At 38.4% G+C, this 20,715-nt stretch overlaps 1 pseudogene; it reads right to left on the bottom strand.

Annotated features, from left to right (window-relative positions):
- Window positions 1-18,520: 18,520 nt before the first annotated feature.
- Window positions 18,521-18,873, bottom strand: LOC134361017 (large ribosomal subunit protein eL30-like; annotated as a pseudogene).
- Window positions 18,874-20,715: the final 1,842 nt, after the last annotated feature.

Below are 20,715 nucleotides of genomic sequence, written 5' to 3'. Positions count from 1 at the left end.
ATCCACCCATCAATCCATCCATCCATCCATCCAACCACCCATCCACCCATCCATCCATCCATCCTTCCATCTATCCATCTATACACTTACCCATCCACCCATCCACCCACCCATCCATCCATCCATCCATCCATCTTCCCATCCATCCACCCATCCATCCATCCATCCATCTTCCCCTCCATCCATCCACCCTTTCATCCATCCATCCATGTACCCTTTCATCCATCCATCTGCCCATCCATCCACCGACCCATCCATCCATCCATCCATCCATCCATCCAACCTTCCATCTACCCCTCCACCAAACCATTCACCCATCCACCCATCCATCAATCCATCCATCCTTCTACCAATCCATCCATCCATCACACCACCCAACCACTCAACCACTCATCCACCCACCCATCATTCCACCTATCCACCCATCCATCTATCCACCCATCAACCCATCCATCTGCCCATCCATCCATCCATCCATCCATCCATCCATCTACCCATACATCCTTCCATCCTTCCATCCATCCATCCACCCATCCATCCATCCACCCACCCACCCACCCACCCACCTTTCCATGTACCTGTCTATTCAACGACTTTATCAAATGCTATCAATATTCCAGACACTGTACTTACTAGCTGTTCTCCAAAAGCAAATGCTTCTCACTGCCAACTTTGTATGTCTTTCCACTGCCCAAGGAGCCTGGAACACCTCTCTCAGTCTATCACCCAAAGTCACTCACAAGGGAGCCAACAGCAGAGTTAACAGGTCTTCTCCAAGGATAGAGGCTGAGTGCTGTGATAACTCTCCCTCACCTCAATTTCATTGCCCAGCCTATTCTTAATGGACACTGAACATTTGTTCCCCAAGTATTTATTGACTTTGTTTCCTGAGCCAAGGTGGATGAAAAGCTCCTGCACAAAGTTATTTGTTTCTAAACTTGCAGCATTCTACTAGCTGGCTCTTGATAGGATTGTTGTCCCTTGTAGTGATTGCAGACTCTCCTAGCCTCTTCACGCTTTGGAACAGGAGCTATTGCTGGGTTCCAGAATGGGAAGGATCACAGGCTTTGTAAATAGAATCCAGTACTAGGTAGCTTTTTAAAAGTCACACACCTAATAACTACTCATTTTCCTTTCCCAGAAAATGATTATGGAACCTACTTAAGGTCAATGTGAGAACTGAATTTGATAACATTTGTAACAAATACACAAGATTTCTGCTCAAGATTGTAGACTGAACAGATGTCAAGAATTCTCTAATTCTGCTTTAAACACAGAAATTTTGAATTAAATATATGTTGAATGTAAAAACATAGGTCAGATTGAAAATAAGGAAAAGAATCCACCACATGCTTGAATATAGTTATACTTTCTAGCCAAAAATTAAGACCGAGTTGGAGGTACGTGGTCCCCCACTTAGTACCGACATAGCCATCAGTCTGAAGTTGAGCAAGTAAACAGCCCTGTAGGGGGATGGGCTTCCTGCGTAACGTATCACAACTGTTGTGGAAAATGAACTGTTAAATTGAGTTTGTGTCCAAATCTTAACACTCAGAAGTGAGCCAACTTCCCAAGGCCATAAATGGAAACAAAGTGTCTTTGATAAAACAAAAAATGAGCCTGTACTATTAGTGGGTGTGGGACACAAAATGTCTGTTCAACATGATGCAGAAACCCTGAGTGGGCTTATGCACACACTCACATACACATAGAGGGTGCACACCCACAGAGGACGCACACACACTCACACACACACAGAGGACACACACACACACAGAGGATGCACCCAAACACAGAGGATGCACACACACACAGAGGATGCACACACACATAGAGGATACACACACACACACACAGAGGACGCACACACACTCACACATACACACACAGAGGATGCACACACTCTCTCTCTGTCACACACACACACACAGAGGACGCACACACTCACACATACACACACAGTGGATGCACACACTCTCTCTCTGTCACACACACACACACACAGAGGATGCACACACACACAGAGGATGCACAGACACAGAGGATGCACACACAGAGGATGCACACACACACAGAGGATGCACACACACACAGAGGATGCACACACACATAGAGGATACACACACACACACAGAGGATGCACACACACTCACACATACACACACAGAGGATGCACACACACTCATTCCAGGCAGTGGAAGTGATAGAGCTCCAGGATTTCTGTGTTTAAAGAGAATGTGAAGCCCTGAGCAGCACATCGCTTCCACCAAGGGAGAAAATACAGCCTGGCTTCAGAAACTCACCCAAGAAATCAAATAAATAGGGTAATCTCAAACAGGATTTGAAATGAGGGCATTTGACATGCTCAAGTAGACAGCACAGAATAGATTACATCAAAAATGAAAAGATTGTTAAAAAAAACAGTATAGAGTTTTACATCTGGAAATAATGGCCCAAATAATGAGGACCAACATTCTCAATGAAAAAAACTAGAAAAATGGGACAAAACATTTTTTCAGTTGAAGGTATTGGAGAACTATCAAGGGAGAGAACTATGGGGCCAATTTGCAGCAGAAGGAGAAACTCGCAGGGGGGATTCTGGCATTAAAGACAACTTTTTCTCTATGCCAGCTCTGTCCAGAGGAGCCTTCTGTGGTGATGGAAATGTTCTGCATCTTCTCTGTCCAGTGTGGTGGCCACTAGCTGCATGTGTCTATGACATGTGGCCCTCGATATGTGGCTACGAGGAGGGTTGAGAAACTGAGTTTTAAATTTTACTTACTTTTGATTACTTCACATTCAAATGACAATGTGTGGCTAGTGGCTACTGTATGTAGAACAGCACAGCTCAGAGCCCACACCTGCTCAGGACGGGGGTGAAAGGGTGATGTGCTGAGATGCTCTGCCTCTCTTCAGGACCAAGACCAGAGTCGGCAAATGACTGGGCTCATGGCCTGATTTTGCAGATGAAATGTTAGAGGAATAAAATCATCCCCATTTTCACTGTAGAGTCGATGGCTGCTTTCACACTACACCAGCAAAGCTGCGTAGTTGTTGCAGACCATATGGGCTGCAAAACCTTAAATGTTTATCTGGTCCTTTACAGAAAAAAGACTGTCAAGGTGCTCACTTCCCAGCTTCCAGTAGTGTTGGCTGGTGAGAGGTCACAGAAGAATCATCATAGCCGGAGGGTGCTACCTACCTGGTCTATGGATACAGTCCTTCCCAGGGCAGTACATATCCATTACCTGGCTAGTGGAGGGTAAAGACCTCTGCCCTGTCACCTGAATTGAGGACAACTATTAAGGGCCGATGCAGCTCCAGAGCTCCCCATGGGGTCAGCTGAGGTTTCTGCTATGACTGTGTCCCAGTTCAACATTTCCCTCTGCCTAATCCTGTCTCCCTTACTCTCTCACAGCACTGTTCCCAGGACAGTCCCTGGTAAAACTTCAGTACACAAACCTTTGTCTCAGAGTCAGTTTCCTGATGAGCTCTGCCTAAGAAAGGGATCTGGAACCTCTCCCCCAAACTTTGGGCTGGTGCCTCAGAGAAATACATCCCAGAAGTAAGAGTAAACTGGAAAGAGATAGTCCAAAAAAGAGATAAAGACCAGGCTCAAAGTGTCTAGACCCACGCCTTGACTAAATGCTCCAAGATTACTGGTGTTCCTAGCCTAGACACTGGGCACAAGCAAATATAATGCCTCTCCAGAAGAAGATGTTATCCAGAACATTAGTAATCTCTATAACTTTTCAAATTCAGTGTTCAACATTTACTAAAAATAACCAGGCCTATGAGGACACAACAATGTGACCCCAAACCCTAAAGAACAAAAGGTAATAGAAACATACCCATAAAGGATTCAGATAGTGAATTATCAAATTGTCTTTCAAATAAATACATTTGATATTCCAAAGGAAATGAAAGACAAGGTTACAAACTTATGTAAAAAAATGGCAACTAATAAAAAAAGCTGATTGGAAAATCTAGAGTTACATAGCGGAGAAAACAAATAATTTAATAAAAAGGTTTAATTCAAGATTAGACACAGCTGAAGAGAAAATTAGAAAACTGGTAGGCAGATCAGAAGAAAAACTCAGACATGTACCTAAAAGGACCTTAAGAATATATAGGAAGTAATAAGAAGCATATCAGTTATGGGGTAAAAGTTTAGTGTATATGTAACTGAAATCCCATTAAGTAGAGGAAAAAGAATATGGTGTGGGGCCAATACCTGAAGGAAATAAGGAAGAGAGTTTCTCAAAAGTGACTATAAATATCAAGTCATACCAAACACGAAACCTAGGCAGAATAAATAGAAGTACACCACACTTAATCACAATATAGAAATCTTCTAGAAACCAAAGACAAAACTAAATGCTTAAAATTGATAAAAATTATATATATAGACGCACACATACACACATATATATGTCCATGTGAATGGGTTTCCTACATAAGAGCGACAATAAACTGACAGCTAATTTCTCAAAAGAAAAATGAAATGAGAAATTAATAACAACAAAATAACTAGGAAATCCTTATACATGTAAAAATTAAACAATATACTTTGAAACAACTATTTGGTCAAAACAGCAATGTGAAAATTGGAAAATGTTTTGAACAGAATACTAACGAAAATAATACATAGCAGAAGTCATGAGATAAGGCTAAGCCAATGCTTAAGTGGAAATTTATTTTATTAAGTAAAAAACTGAGAAAAGAAAAGTGTGCATTTGTCATTGTAGGATGATGGAATATATTTTATGTAATAATTTGTTTCCTTGACTTACAATATGTAAATATTTATACCTATGCTTTGAGAATCTTCATCTGCACTTTTAACCCAGACCCTACAAGTGCTCTGGATTGTCTGATTTGTTAAAAAGATGACATTGTGGTGGTGGAGTGTGGATAGAACATCTTTTTAATGAATGGTTCTGGGTAGTTGGTACCGATAAGTGAAAAATATTTTGATCCCCTATTTCACATTTTATACACACACACACACACACAAACACACACACACACACACACACACACACACACACACACACACACATATAAAAGATAAAAGGTCAGATATATTTTGGATCTAAATGCAAATGATAAATTATTAAAACTCATGGAATATATTAGAGGCAATTTTTGAATGAACTTGTGTATCAGAAAGATTTACTAATCTAGACACAAAAGCACTAACTCTAATAGAAAAGTTTGGTATATTAGATGACTTGGGAATATTAGAACTCTTTTCTAAGAAACTAAAAAGGTGAGCCAATGAGGGGGAGATAAATATTTGCTGTCTGATATCCAGACCTTGGAATAAGCAGAGACTTCTTAGATAAGATTGTTAACAAAAAATATTGTAAAACAGAAAATTAGATTCAGTCAAAATCCTCAGATACTTCACAAAAGAGAATTTCCAAAGAACCAATAACATAAAGAAAGATGCTGAACTCATTACTCATCACGGACATATAAAAAGACCACAAGGCAAACTAGTATATACTTAGCAGAATTGCCAAAACTTAAAAAGCTAAAAATGCCAAATGTTAGTGAGGATATGGGGAAACCTGATCCCTACTACAGTAACGGTGAGTTTAAATACCTTAAGGTCAATGATTGCACTCCTAGGTATATAACCCGAAAGAAACGTATACACATATAACCACCAATAGGCATGCATAATATATTCTAAAAACATTATTTTTGTGAATAAACTACTGGAAATGTCCCAAATGCCTGTCAACAGTAAAATGGATTAATCCATTATGGAAAATATAGTCATATGTTAGAGCAATTATAAAATTCCAAATGGCAGTTACATAAAATAAAATGAATTGCTCTCACAAACCTTATTTTGAGTGTGTGTGTGGTGTGTGTATTTAGAAAATGTTAAAAGCAATCTGTATAGGGTCAGAAGTCAAGATACTGGTTTAGTCTGGGGAAGAGGGAATAGCCATAGGCTGGAGTGATGAGAGACTTTTTGGGTGCTGGTAATGCTCTGTTTTGTAGCCTGGGGTGTGGGTCCATGGGCATAAGTGTGTCTACTTTGTGATAATTTGTTGAGTGGTTGCCTTCTGAAATATGTACATATATAGCTATACTATACATATATAGTATATTTTTATATAGATATAAAATAATGCCATAGAGAAAGCCTCAATTAACTGAAATGTGTGGAGGGGTACCCAGAGCTGGGGTTGAATTTGGAATGAATTATTTTAGGCATGAGGAGCAAGATACTTATTAACTTCAGGAAAAATTTTTAGGAGTGTTATGATACAGGAAATGTCTTTTTGTACATGACTCATACATGATGTGTTTGCACAAAGTTATGTAAAATTGAACATAAGCCAATCCTTGAATTATTATACAAATGTCACAAAGAGTTTGGTTGGAGGGAAAGTGTGTATGTGAGTTTTAGGATGATCATAAGAAAATCAAATTGCCAATATTTTTGATAGGAAGACAGTAGTTAATATCTAATGATGAGGAATCAAAAATTTCAGTAGAAGTGTATCAGACATAAAAGATCTCAAAAGACAGAGCTCAAATGGATAGAGTTATTGTTTCTGAGGAGCAGGCAGAGAAAGTATTGGTGTAAGCGACTGCTTTGTTAAAGAAAACAACACTCGTGGAACTTTATAGCTTTTTTGACAGTTTTTTATTGAAATATAATTGATTATATATATTTGAGGGGTACAGAATCGAATATCAGTACATGTGTACAATATGCAGCCATCAGATCAGGATAATTAGTATACTCATGTTTGCAAAGTGTAATCAATCTTTGTGATCTTAACTAGTTTCCTTCCCGCTAGCACCCCCTCTTCCCCACCTCTAATAACCACAGTTCTGTTCTCTTTTTTTTAAGTTTAGTGTATTATTTTGATGCTTACTTTCTATCTCTTTCTTTCTTTCTGTCTTTCTTTCTTTTTTCTTTATTTTAGCTCCCACTTATAAGTGAGGACATCTGGTATTTCTCTTTCTGTGCCTGGCTTTTTTCACTTAATCTTCTCTAAAGCATAGCTTTTAAAACCATATATTATGTAAGCTTGATAAAAAAGAAGTGTTTAAGAAATGAAATTTGTCACTGCATACTTTCATATGAAATATGAATGAAATCTACAACAGCAATAGGAATAAGGATCGTTTACATTGGCAAATGACCACACACATTTAATAACACACATTTTATAAACCTTCAGAAAATAGAAGAGAGACACCATCTCATCGAAATAATTGATATGATTATGACACCACTAGACAAGCAAACACACAAAAATCTACATTTAAGTCCACTTTAAACAGATAAATCCTTAATAATATTTTATATCAAAATCAACAAGGTATTAAAATAATAATGCATCACAACCACACGGGGTTAATCACAGGAACATGAGAATGTTTAGAAAAACCTCCCAATGTGGTTATTACATTAAGAGAATAAAGGGAAAATTAATTATCTCACTAGATGCTGAAGATGCGTTTGATACGTCAATGCCCATTCCTGCTTTTAAAAAAAAAACTTAGAAAACAAAAACAGTAATGAAACGTTTTTATCTTGATAAAAAGCATTACCAGAAAACTAGAGCAAACCTCATACTTAATAATGAAATATTAGTGATATTTTCTAAAAATCAGCTTAGCAAAGATGCCCATTACACACAACCATTTAATATCGTGCTGAAGGTTCTAACGAATGTAAAAATGTAAAAAATGACATGAACAATATGACACATATATGGAAATATTCTTTCCTATTAAAATGCAAAAATGTATACTAATCAATTGCTAGAACTGGTCATGAGAGTTCAGCAGCCTGTGGCTGAATATATCAACCTACCAAAATCAATATCTTTTCTATAACCAGCAACAACCAAATAGAAAATGTAATAGAAAAAAAAAAGAGAGACACCACTCATGGCCAAATAATATAGAAGAATTCCAGACAATTCTCACCTTCTGTAAATGTAAAAGTTGGCCTCACTGATGAGGAGACACATCATCGTTCAGAGCACACAGTCCAAAATTCTCAGTGGCTGAGCAAAACCTAACTTTGCTTCTTGCTCAGATCACAGTTGGGTGTGGCTTTCTGGGATGTGACCTTCCCTCCGCATGGATGTTCAGGGACCCAGACTCCTTCCACGTGGTCCTGGCATCCTCTGAGACCTCGGGTTCCCTGCTAGGTCTCTGTATGCAAGTGGAAGATGGCAGAAGGGAGAGAGGGCAGTGCCCAGCCTGTAGGTGGCTTGAGACATTCCCACCCACTTCCCATCCTCTGGGACCTAGTCACATGCTCACAGCCGAAGCAAAGAAGGTGAGAAATATCACCCCCACGTGTCCAGAGGAAACGGACATGGTTTGGAAAACACTCCCAAACGTCTGCCTTCCAGCGGAAGACAACTTTGTAAGGATGTCATTTGTCCTCCCCAAATCATGCGTTCTATCTACATCTTGAGCAAATTCCAACAAGGTTTATGATAGAAACTGATGAGCCAATTCTCAAGTTCATATGAACAATAAACGTGTTGCGAACAGCCAGTAGGATTCTGAAAACGTCCACTGTGGGCAGGCGTGTGAGTATGTTTTTGCCCTTCTTGACATGACATTAGGTGCAGCAATACAAATAGCATGACATTAGGTGCAGCAATACAAACAGCATGACATTAGTACAGATGCATAATGGAACAGAAGAGATAACCCAGAAATGGATGACACATCAGGGACCTTGCACATAATAAGATCAAATTAATAGATAATAAGAGTGGTACTTCACATCAGTGAGGACTGGAAATCTATCTAATAAATGATGTCGGGATATTTGACTTCCACTCGCTTAAAAAAAGTAAATCATAACTTTTCATATATGTAAACAAATTCTAGTTTTATTAAAGATATAAACATGAAAAATCTATCTCATCTGTGGCAGGGGGAAGCTTGGTGATATGAAAGAATTAGAAATTATGTGCGAAAAGTTTGACAAATTCCCTGAGATAAATAACAAAACACACAAAGTTAATTGACAGTTGGCAAGATGACAAAAACATTTTCCGTAGAAGCAGACAAAAAATTAATATTCAGAATTACAAAGCATTCACACAAATCAACAAGAAAAAGACAATCCAGTAGAAAATAATCAACTAATGTGGATTGTAGACGTACTGAACATGAAATAAAATGGCCAATAAACACATTAAAAAATTGTCAAATGCAAACTAAAAGATGATTATTTTTTTGCCTCTCAGAGAAAAAGTATACAAAATTATAATGTGAAGTGTTGGTTGGTTTGCACTGTCTTTGCATTTTGGTGGAAGCATGCATTGATAAAGGCTTTTAAAAGAGCAGCTGATAAGTCCATCAGAATATGAAATGCATGGACTCTTTGATTCAGTACTTATATGTTAGGAATCTATGTAAAAGAACCAACCCACATGCATGAGACAGGTATGCATGTAAAAATAGTTTCTTCACAGCATTATCTGAAATAGCAAAATCATGAAAACAAATTAAATAATCATCAAGAGAGAAATAGTTAAATTAATAATGAGAAGTCTACTCAGTGGAGTCCTACAAACCAGCTAAAAATGGAGATTGATCTGCAAGGCTGACGTGAAAAATTAATAAGATACATTGTAAGTGAAAAAAGTAAGTCGCTGAAAGAATGTAATATAATTTGATGCATGTTGGAACACACATGCATACATACACGGGAGGGAGAAAGCGCGCGAGGGAGGGGGCACACGGCGATGCCCACCAAATCGATTACTTTGGCGGCATCTGGTTTATAAGTGCAGATAAGAGGGAGCCATCAAAGGAGCCACCCTCAGCACAGGTTCTGTGAACCTGTCACCTCCTGAGGCTGCCCAGAGAGCAAAGCAGGGCCTCTACTCCAAGACCAACCCAGCTCAATAGCATCACTGACGTTTTCTCCCCGTGTTTCTCAAGATTTTGGGAGTCCTCCTGGTGTGGCCATGTTGACCCTGCTTCTGAACCTCTCTTCATCAATCCCTGTCGAATTGCACTAGCCTGGTTGGTCTCCAGCCTCTCTGAGCTTCCTTTTGTTCTCCTTCTTAGATATTTTCCCAAATGCTCTCATCCCCTGTGCCTCTTTGCTGCCAACCTATACTTCTCAGTAATATCCATGCCCAGGGCTGCCTCTGTCACATCCAGAGTCTGATGTTCACCCTCTGTCTCCAGTCCTGACTTCTCTCTAGGCACCCAGGAGCAGTGGGGAATCTCTGCCTGTGTACCTGAGGACACTGTTGTCAGCCTGCTGGCCAGAGCACTGAAGTCCACATCCCTGATCATCTGCACACACCTGTGGGGCTGAGGCCAACCCCAGGATCAGCCACTGGCTCACTCAGTGCCCCCAGCACTGAGATGAGGTCCTCTGCCACTCTGGTCTCCCCTTCCAGAATCCCCAGGAATTCTGCCACAGGTGGCTTATATACTTATATTTTTACCGTGGGTAGTTCCCTCAGTTCTTATGTGCCCTCATAGCTTCTGTCCATAGGACATATCTCTCACAAGTGTCGTAAGTGCGTGAATATGAAATGGTGAGATGGAGACTGTAAGTCCTGACGGAACGGAAACTGGCATTTCTGAGCATCTGCTCTGTGCTACACTAGCTCCATCACATGTACGATCTCTAATCCTCACAATAACCTTGGGAGGGAGAAATTTACACAGACATAAGATATGAGAAAAATGTATTCAAGTCCTATTCTCAATTTTCCCTAAAGGTATAGCTTCGAGAAAATTACTTAAAGTCTCTTAGCTTCAGTTTAGAGTTTAGAGGCAACAGGTCTTTGGAATTAGACCAATTTAACAAGTAATTATTGAGCAAATATGATGTGCCCAGAGCTGTGCTGGGAAACATGGATCAGACTGAGGTGACAAAGACATAGTCCTTTGTTTCCAATGATTCGTGTTCCATCAGTGAGCAAATTGAATTTACAGAAGCTCATCAAATAAAATCCTATAAATATTTGTTAAATTCCAATGCCATGATGGATACAGCAGTGAGTAATGAGGACACTGAGATTTGTTCTAAAAATCACAGTGATACCATGAAAACAGCAACTGGTTTGCCATTAGGAGAAACCAGGTTCTGTGAATTACTTGCAGTGAGAATTAGAGCAAGTCTTTTAACCATATTAACTTTGTCAAAAAAGGGATAAGATCACTTTACTTCATCTACTTAATAGTTTCAGTGACCCTCAAACGAATGGACTAGACAATTTGAAAATATATCTTCTTACACAACAATCATAGGTTTATAGGATAAAGTATAACAGAAATCCTTAATGTGCATAAGCTGAGTGTGTGTAAAATGAAGGAAAATCCCCCAGGGAATAAAATTAAAGAGTGCTCCAAACAAGCAGAGTTTGGTAACACTGGAGACAGTGTTTTCCCAGGGATATTTCCCAATTTATTACACTGAAATACTTCTTTTAAAACAAAAAGACAAGTCTTTGGGTCCCTGCATTTGCGGGGAGATGTAAAACTGACACCTGCACAGTTATGGGAAACTTGAGGGACTGCACATTTAGTAAAAAGCTATCAGAAATAAAAATCCATCTGTCAACAAAGAGAAAAACATGACATTCTCAAGCAGGACTCGGGGGGGGGGGAGTATCAGGTGACTATTGAAAGTACTAGTCACTGAATTGCCTAGATTCGAGGCTTGAACTTACATTTATTACCTGGTCTAGGATATTCCAAGTTAAACAATTAATATGAGGTAAGAATTGGTCGGTAGCACCCAAGGAAATTTGGTAGAAAAGATATAAATCATCTCTGTGGAAACACTCTTTCCCTCAAGGCTACCTACATGATTTCCACCAAACATGAGGCTATGCTCCAAAACCACAAAACATTTAAGGAAGCAACCCACCACCATCAACAAGAGCTGTCAGACGTGACAAAGAGCAGATTTTTACCATGAAGAGCTTAAAATAATAGAATTGTAGGGCAATGTGTTTACTTAAGGTATGTAAAAAATTAAAAGATATTGAGAACACCAGAAAGGAACAAGATATTACTTAAAAACACCAGAGAGATTTTGAGAAAATAACAAAAAACAAATTTTTAGACATAATACACATAGTTAATAAAATCAAAACTTGAAGGATATATTAAATATTGGGTTGGACACAAATAAAGAATTGTTGAATGGAGTATAGACTTGAAGAAATATTACATGGAGCACCCAAAGACAAAGTTATAGAATATATAAAAGTTAAAGTAATAAAGATTGAAATGGCAAGATCTAACATAGTATAATTGGATTTCCAAAAGCAGACAGTAGAGACAATGGGTGATAGTTTTTAACAACAAAATATAAGAAACTGGTGCAGAGAGAATTTGAGGACATGAGTTGATGATGTATGTGTGGATAAACTCTAAACAAATATTGGTCATGTAAAATAATAATTTCAATAACTAATTTCTGTGGATAAAACCATGCAGTGAGACTAAAATACAGAGAAATTAACCTGATAATTAGGAAGGGAGGTGATTGGAATTGAGCCCTTCTGAAGTTTTTGCATAATTAAACATGAGGGTAGCAATACTGAAAAATTTGAGACTTGGTTGCGTGTGTGTTAATTGAAACTTTTTATTTCAAAAACAGTAAAGTGTATAACAGATTTCAACAAACGTGTATCAGATAAAAATGTAGAAGTAGCAGGAAGAGTGAGAACAAAAATAAAGCACATATATGGAAAAATAAATCCAACTACATCAATATCAGAATAAATGCAAGTGGATTAAACTCACAAGTTAAAGACAACTAAGTTGAAAACCTGTACAAATATCTAATGAAAAAATATTTATAAGGGACACATTTAAAGATATTCATATACTGAAAGATGAAATAAAAACCAGAACAACATAGTATAACCAGGCCAAATAGAAAACAAAGAGTGATACTGCATTCAACAATGACATATCTTACATTTTTTTGTAGTGCTGGGTTATGGCAAAAACTTTAACAAATTCCCCCAAATTGAAATCAGTGTAACTTATCAGAGCACGATTTAAATCATCTAGGAATCAATTACACAGCTAGAAGATCCTTAACTTTGGAGAACTTAAATGATACATTTCTAAATAACCTACGGGTCAAAAAAAAAAAAATTAAAACAGAAATTAGAAAATATTTTAGCTATTAAGATACAGCACGTCAAACTTTGTGAAACAGAGTGAAAGTAGTGCTCAGAGGAAAATTTAAGCTTTGAATACGTAGTTTAAAAAAGAAGAAAGAGCAATTTTAAGAAGTAAACATTAAAAAGAAGACTAAAGATCCAGCAGAGAAAAATTGGTAATAATAGAATACTTAAAAGAAAAAAAAAAAACTTTATTTCAACACATTTTTATATGTAGATTAAAAAGAATAATGTTCTCCAAATAGCTAGCTTATTATATAGATTCAAAAAGGAAAAAGAAACCCTGAATATGCCAATAGCCATGAAAGGAATAAATCAGTAGTTAAAAATCAAGTATGTCTGCTTCTGGTTGGGTTATAGACGGTTGTGAGAGACCTTAGCTCTCAGGGAAATAACAGGAAAAGCCTGAACCAATAAACACTGTGCTTCTTTACGAGAAAAGTGAAGAGCAGCAGATGAAACCCTGATAAACTGATTTCCAGAGAGAAACGAGTCCTTCACGGATACACAGGGCAGAGATCAGCTTTCACACCTGTGTGCCTAGGGCACCTGTCTGCCCTGAACGTGGATAGGAGCCTGAAACTCTGAGGGACTTTGAAAGTTTAAGGACATATTCCTCCAGTTTTGGATGTCAGTGTGGGCTGGCAAGATGGAGAGAAGGCTGGAAGGACTGACCTACTGATTACCCCATCAGGCCCCAGCCTTCTCCCTTCACACAGAGCTTTGACAAGAAAACGGTGGAGAAGACAAAGAGAGGGAGACCCTTAGTACTCCAGCAGCCACTACCTCATGGTGCCCAGCCAGAGTGAACTCACAGCCAAACCCCTTCCATGTTCAATATCAACAAGATAAAGAAATGCTGCGACTTTGGAGGTCAGGGGTTAGGTTAATTGCAAGTTAAATCAATCTGAATAAAGTTGCAAACCAGGGCAAACTCCAGCTGACCCTGTGAGACTTCTGAGTTATCAGCCTTCACCCTAACCACAGACAGAGAGAAGGGTCTATCCAAGAAGCAAACCAGAAAGACCCAAAATATCAAGATAAAGAAAATGTTTAGTCTCTAGAGAGCTTCATATTTGTATACAATGTCTGAAATAAAATAGTATACTATCTTCAAACAGTCACAAGAGAACAATAGATAAAAGCAGGGTGAAAGATGTCTTCTTTATTGTAATCAGTAGGCAAGGATTTCAAAACAGCTCTTGTAAATGTTTAATAGGATGATGTGAAATGTACTTCCAAAAATACCTCAAAAAGTTCATGGAAAATAGAATTGAAAGGTAATACAAATCTTTCCATGAACTTTTTGAAGTGCCCTCATATGTCAGATGAAGTTATAAAGTATTTCAGAACAGAAATGAAAATTCGAAAGAAAAGAATCAAATGAAATTCTAAAGTGAAAATGCAATATCTGATATTAAAACAAAAAATAATTAAATGGGCTTAAAGCAAATTAAAGGGTGAAGTAAATATTATCAGTGAAGTTGAAAACAGGTCAATACTAATTTTCCAAAATGAAGCAGAGAAAAAAAAATACTGAATAAAAAAATAGAACAAAACATCAGTAACATGTGGTTTACGAAAGTCTGTTTAATATGCATGAAATTGCAGTATGAGAAGAAGAGGAAATAAGAATGAGGGAGTAAAATATTTGAAGAAATACGACTAAATTTGTTTCTGAATTCAATGAAATAGAAAATCAATCCATATTTCCAAGAAGCTCAGTGAAGTCCAGGGAGTGAATACAAAGCACCTAGGCTCATCAAAGTCAAACTGCTATGAACCTAAGACAAAGAGAAAATCATAAAAGTCACCAGGCTTCTAAGAATGGTAGCTGACTTCTCTTCATAAGCAATACAAGCCAGGGGAAGGGGAAGCAATAACATCTTTAAAGTGCTGCAAGAAAGAACAATAGTGTCAACTAAGAATTCTGAATCCAGTAAAATTATACTTTAAAGTAAAGTTTAAAAAATCAGGTAGTGCAAACTCCGAGACAACATAATCCACACTATCCGTTATATAAAAGATGTATCAAGCTAAAGGAACATTTTACCAGATGGAAGCTCTGATTAATAAGAAGGCATGAAGAATTCCAGAAATGATAAATATTGTGGTAAATTTAGAAGGCATTATCTTTTGTTTTCTTGTCTTAAATATTTAAAAGACAATTGACTGATGGAAACAAAAATAATAGGATTAATAACATATGGTCAAATATATAAAAATAAAACAAATAATGGAAGGGGGTAGATAGAAGTTCATTATTTGAGGTTTTTACATTCTAGAGAATGCTAAAGTGTTAAAGGTAGATTCCTATAAAATTTAAGGATTCCTGTTGTAATACCTAGAAACGTTACTAAAAATAAAGATACATAGCTAAAAAGCAATTAAAGGATAGAAAAGATGAAATAGAATACCAAAACCTTTCTAAAAATGAACCTTTTAAAAAGTTTAAATCTTTTATAAATCAAAAGGAAAGCAGCAATAAAGAACATATAGAATGAATATAAATCAAATAGCAACACAAGGGACTTAAACCCAACCGTATTGATAATTAAATTAAATATAAATAGCCTAGAATTTCTCCTTCCACCCTCCAAAGAACTAATTGCTATAGTACTTGACGTCCCACCATAAAAATCAAACAATGATAACAACCAAACAAAAAAAAGGAAAACTAAAAAAAAATTACAAAAGCACTGTTTTAAGATAGATAATAGGCAGCACAGGATTGCAATAAATGAAAAAGTGAAACAAATCAGATTAACCCTAATATCACTCTGGACTTATGCCTAAACTGAACTCTGAGGTTAAAAGACAGAGTAGAGTCAGTTGAGGCCAGGTGGCTGGAATTTGCAGGACAGAGTACAGGGGGGGAGGGAGCTACTCAGAGAAAAAGCTGCAGAAATCTTCATAGAAGTTCCCTTGACACATTGGCTGAATATTAAATTGCAGGTAAAATCATAGGTAAAATCCGTGAGGCAGGCCAAAGAAGAAATGCCAGGGGAAGAAACAGTAAGGCAAAGGAAATAAATGCTAACAGAATTTAAGAAGGAAAGAACAAAACTCTCATTATTTACAAAATTATTATGAGTTATAGAGATAACCAACCTACAGATAAATTATTAAAATTAATGAGAAATTGTAAGGTGTAAGCGCAGTGGCAAAAATAATCAATTGCATCTTTGTGTACTGAAAACAACAAAAAATACCAATTACAAGAGCAACAGAATCTACATAGTTTTTATAGGAATAAATTTAGCAAAAGAAGTGTGAGACTCTATTGAAAAATACAAAAATCTTTATTAAAGACATTAGAAAAGAGCTATAGTTATGTACATGTGCATAGACAGACAGGTCCAATGTTGTAAATACATTTTTTCCCCCAAGACTAATCCATAAAGTTGAAGGAAGTTTAATCAAAATCAAGTCAGGGTCTTCTTTGTGTATGTCATGTGGATTCTAACTTTATATGGAATAGCAAAGGGCTCAGAACATCCAGGAGAATTTTGATACACCAGGTACAGTGATATACTACAAAGGTGACCTGAGTGAGACTGTGTGGTGTTGGCCACGTAGGTTAACTCATGGATGATTTGGACAGAAGAGGAAGCGTGGCCTCCAGAAATGCATCACATATAATTGAGAGCTGGGCAAGAGACAGAGACAGAACTTCAGATGGTAGAAGAAAATACAGAAAAATATCTTTATGACTTTGTGGTGACTAATGCATTTTTATCTTAGCCTCAAACTGAAAAAATCATGAAGGAAAATTTAAATGCATTCCAGAGCATTAGAATCAAAACCTTCCTTTTAAAAAAGGCACTATAAACAAAGCTAAAAGATAGGCCACAGCTCAGAAGAAGATATTTGCAGTGTGTGTAACTGACTAAGGACTAGTCTCCAGAACACAGATCAATGAAAAAAAAGAACTGAAGCCGAAAAATGGTCAAAGGACATGAAAAAGTAGTTCAGAGAAAAAGAAATCAGAATTGAATAAACATATGAAAAATATCCAAATTCATTAATAGGGAAATAGATGTTATCATCTCAGCACATTATTCTTTTGCACCTGTCAGGAAAATTTAAAGGGCACACACTCTCAAGGGTTGGTAAAGATGTAAAGGACGACAGGTATGTCTGATAGAAGCATGAATTTTCACAACTACCTTGGAGCTAAATTTATCAATAACTGGTAAATATGAGATTCATATGTCCTGCAACCCAGTAATTTCACTCATAGTTATATAACACAACCCTTAGGCAAGTAATAATAATAATAATAAAACCCATGCGGGATTGGTTCGATTTAGTTTGATATAAGAAACCATCACAAACAGCAGAAATGCATCAAGAAGAAAAATGATAAAAGCAACTGTAGTAAATTCACACAATAAAATGCAGAGAAAACAAATGAACTAGGATTCCATGTAACGACCTGTACAATTCTCACAAACATAATGCTGGGAAAATAGGCTGCTTGCAGGAAGATTCATTCATTTTAATTTCATGTCGACAGTTTTTTAAATAGAGAAATAAAATACAATGCACAGCATACGAACATGATAAAGGTATGATGAAGTGTGTGGGATCAAACAAGCAGCCAATTCAGCATCGCAATGCCTCAAGTCATCTGGGGTGGGGACGTCGTACAAGAGAGAGAGGCTCAGAGTCAAGGGTTTTACTCCAAGGCTGGGGAACGTGGACTCACTGCCAGGACAATGAGGGTTTGTCTCTCAACTGATATCTGATGGGTTTATGCATAATACCAATGTCTCAGATATGTCAAGCATGTAATGTTGCAGCCGTGTACTAAGCACTTTACGTACAGTAACTCACTTCGTCTCCAAAAAAGGGGGGGGGTAGGTGATACCATCACCCCCATTTCTAAGGTTAGAAAACTACAGCTCGGGGAGGCTAATCAATGCTCCACAGCCACTCAGGCAGCGAGATGTAGTAGCCAATGATTATCTCCCACATAGTCCTAGGCATTGCAAGGACCTGGTACTACCAGGGGATGGAGGACATAGGCACAGGGTGGTGACAGAGCCGGGTTTACATCGGCTCCCAGGTATGTTCATGGGACTCTCAAGCAGTCGCTAACGGTTTGCGGATCTGGCTGTGAGCTGCCTGGCAGCCAAAGCAGAAAGAAAATTATTGTATGATCCAGTGCTCATTGGAACAATAACTTTAGAAAGATCTTCAGGAGCTAGGCTGTGTTCATGCTTGCCATGACCAGGAGAAGTCCCTCTTCGATGCCCTTATATAGGGGTCTTCAAAAAGCTTATGGAAAATTTTCTATTATCTTTTTTTTTTTTCTAAACAAGCTCTGGCAAGTTTTATTAAAGAAACGTTTTGCATCCGGTCTGCTCTGGCACGTTTTTATTGACATCAGAATCACCTGGATCACTGGTAGCCAGTGTGAATACTCTACATTTTCCCCATGCTGTGCCCAATTCAATGTCACTGCCGCTGCACAGATGGACTCCAGTTTTAGCCGCCACGGCGTAGTACTCTATTTCAGATTTCCTCAAAGCTGGGCAGTTGTTGGTGAGGATGATTAATCTTGCTATGCCTTGCAGGATCACCTTAGAGCCTGCTCCTGCTCCAGCTTGTACCTTTTGCTTTTCATAATGTGCTGGAGCCTAGAGTTGATCGACTCCAGCGACTTTTTCATCTTCTTTGTGGCCACCATTCTCCTGCCTTAGGTGCAGGATGGCCCCCCACCAAGAGCAGCTGCCAGGGTGGACAGGAGGGAGAAAAGCAGAATTGTCCTTTAATTCCATTTTTTCCACAAAGTTTTTGAAGTATCCTTGCAAAGGCAGCATCGGTAACTGGGTTGCTTTCTCAAAAGTGTCCCCATATACCAGTTATAACAATAATGCATGCGTGACTTTTTCTCAAAATTTCCCATCTCGGAATCATGACAATCCTTTTCCCATCCCCTGCAGGTGGTTCTGTGGTTGAACATGTATGTACATCAGAAAAAGTTCATTTGATAAACAGCATCTTTGGAAATGTTATGACAGGACAAAGGTGCTGCCTGGGACCAAAATTAGCTCACAGAGAGGCTTCCACAGAGATTTTATAGGTTCCCTAGAAGAGACAGTTTCCAAAGTCTCCTCCTTCCTCTGGTTCTCTCTCTGCCCCACACCACAGCCTGAGCACTCACAGTAAAAATGGGGAGGGGGCTGGAGGTGGTCCAGAGTTTACGAACCTTCCCCTTACGTCCTTGGTTTGATGCCATCTGGCTTCTTGGACGTTTGCCTTCTTTCATTCACAAATCTGGAATAATCTGAGTTTAATTAGACATCTTGTTATGCTATGCCAAACACTTGGAAATCCCAAACATATACATAGTTAGGGAGAGGACATAAAGACTACAGCTGAGGCCACAGTCTGGGGTCGGGACTGGGCCCCAGAGGCAGCCTTAGGAAGGTCACAACTAGCCGGTACTGAAAAGAATAAAAGAAAGGATTTATGTAGAGACAGGGACACTTATGTACACCTCGATGTAGGTAGGGGTTAGTAAATGGGGAAGCAGAAAAGATGAGCCAGTTCTAAGACATATTTATTATTAATACAAGAACCCTTGATGGCCATTAGTAGCATAACTCTGTGACAATTACTTTTAAGTGTCAGTTTGACTCGATTAAGGAATAACTAGAGAACTGGTATTTATGGTGTGTCTATGAGGCTCTTTCCGGAGGAGACTGGGGTGTGAGTCGGTGGACTGAGTGGGGAAGACCCATCCTCAGTGTGGGTGGCATCACCCAACCAGCTGGGGGATTGGAAAGAACAAAAAAGAAGAGAAAAGTATCTCCTTTCACTCTTTCTTGGAACTGGAACACTCTCCTTCTGCCCTTGGACATCAGAACTTCAGGCTGTCCAGACTTGGGACTCCAAAACTTAACACCAGTGACCTCCTGGGTCCTCAGGCACTTAGCCTCAGGCTGAGAATTATACCATCAGCTTTTCTGCTCCTGAGACACTACAGGCATCTCGGGGTCCCCAGCTTGCAGAATGTCTGTCATGGGACTTCTCAGCCTCCATAATCACTAGAGCCAATTCCCCTAATAAATTTCGCATCATATATTTATCTGTATCTATACCTATATCTGTATCCAAATCTGTATCTATCTCTATATGTCTATCCTACTGGTCCTGTGTCTCTGGAGAACCCTGACTAGTACAAGCTCAGTGGCACTGACACTCCACAGAATCATGAGAAAGCACAATGTAGGAAAACAACGGGTCCAATCACAGGGCCCTCTGCCGGTCTGGCCTGACACATGGTTAAGATTTACAATATCAGGACTCTTTAATCTAGAGAAGGTAATTAAACTATGGAAAATCCTTTCTTCCTCCTCCCTTCCCCCCTTCCTCCCTTCCTTCTTTCTTAGCTATACTTTCTGAGACCTAGCATTGGTATAATGACAGGGAATACTATAGGAAATAAGATATGTTCTCTGCTATCATGGAACTTATATTCTAGTCTGAGAAGACAGGCACTAACACATTATTTGTTACAGAGGAT

The sequence above is a fragment of the Cynocephalus volans genome, chromosome 12 (genome assembly GCF_027409185.1).
Source record: "Cynocephalus volans isolate mCynVol1 chromosome 12, mCynVol1.pri, whole genome shotgun sequence".
Classification (NCBI taxonomy): domain Eukaryota; kingdom Metazoa; phylum Chordata; class Mammalia; order Dermoptera; family Cynocephalidae; genus Cynocephalus; species Cynocephalus volans.
This window is presented reverse-complemented; position numbering and strand designations above follow the sequence as displayed.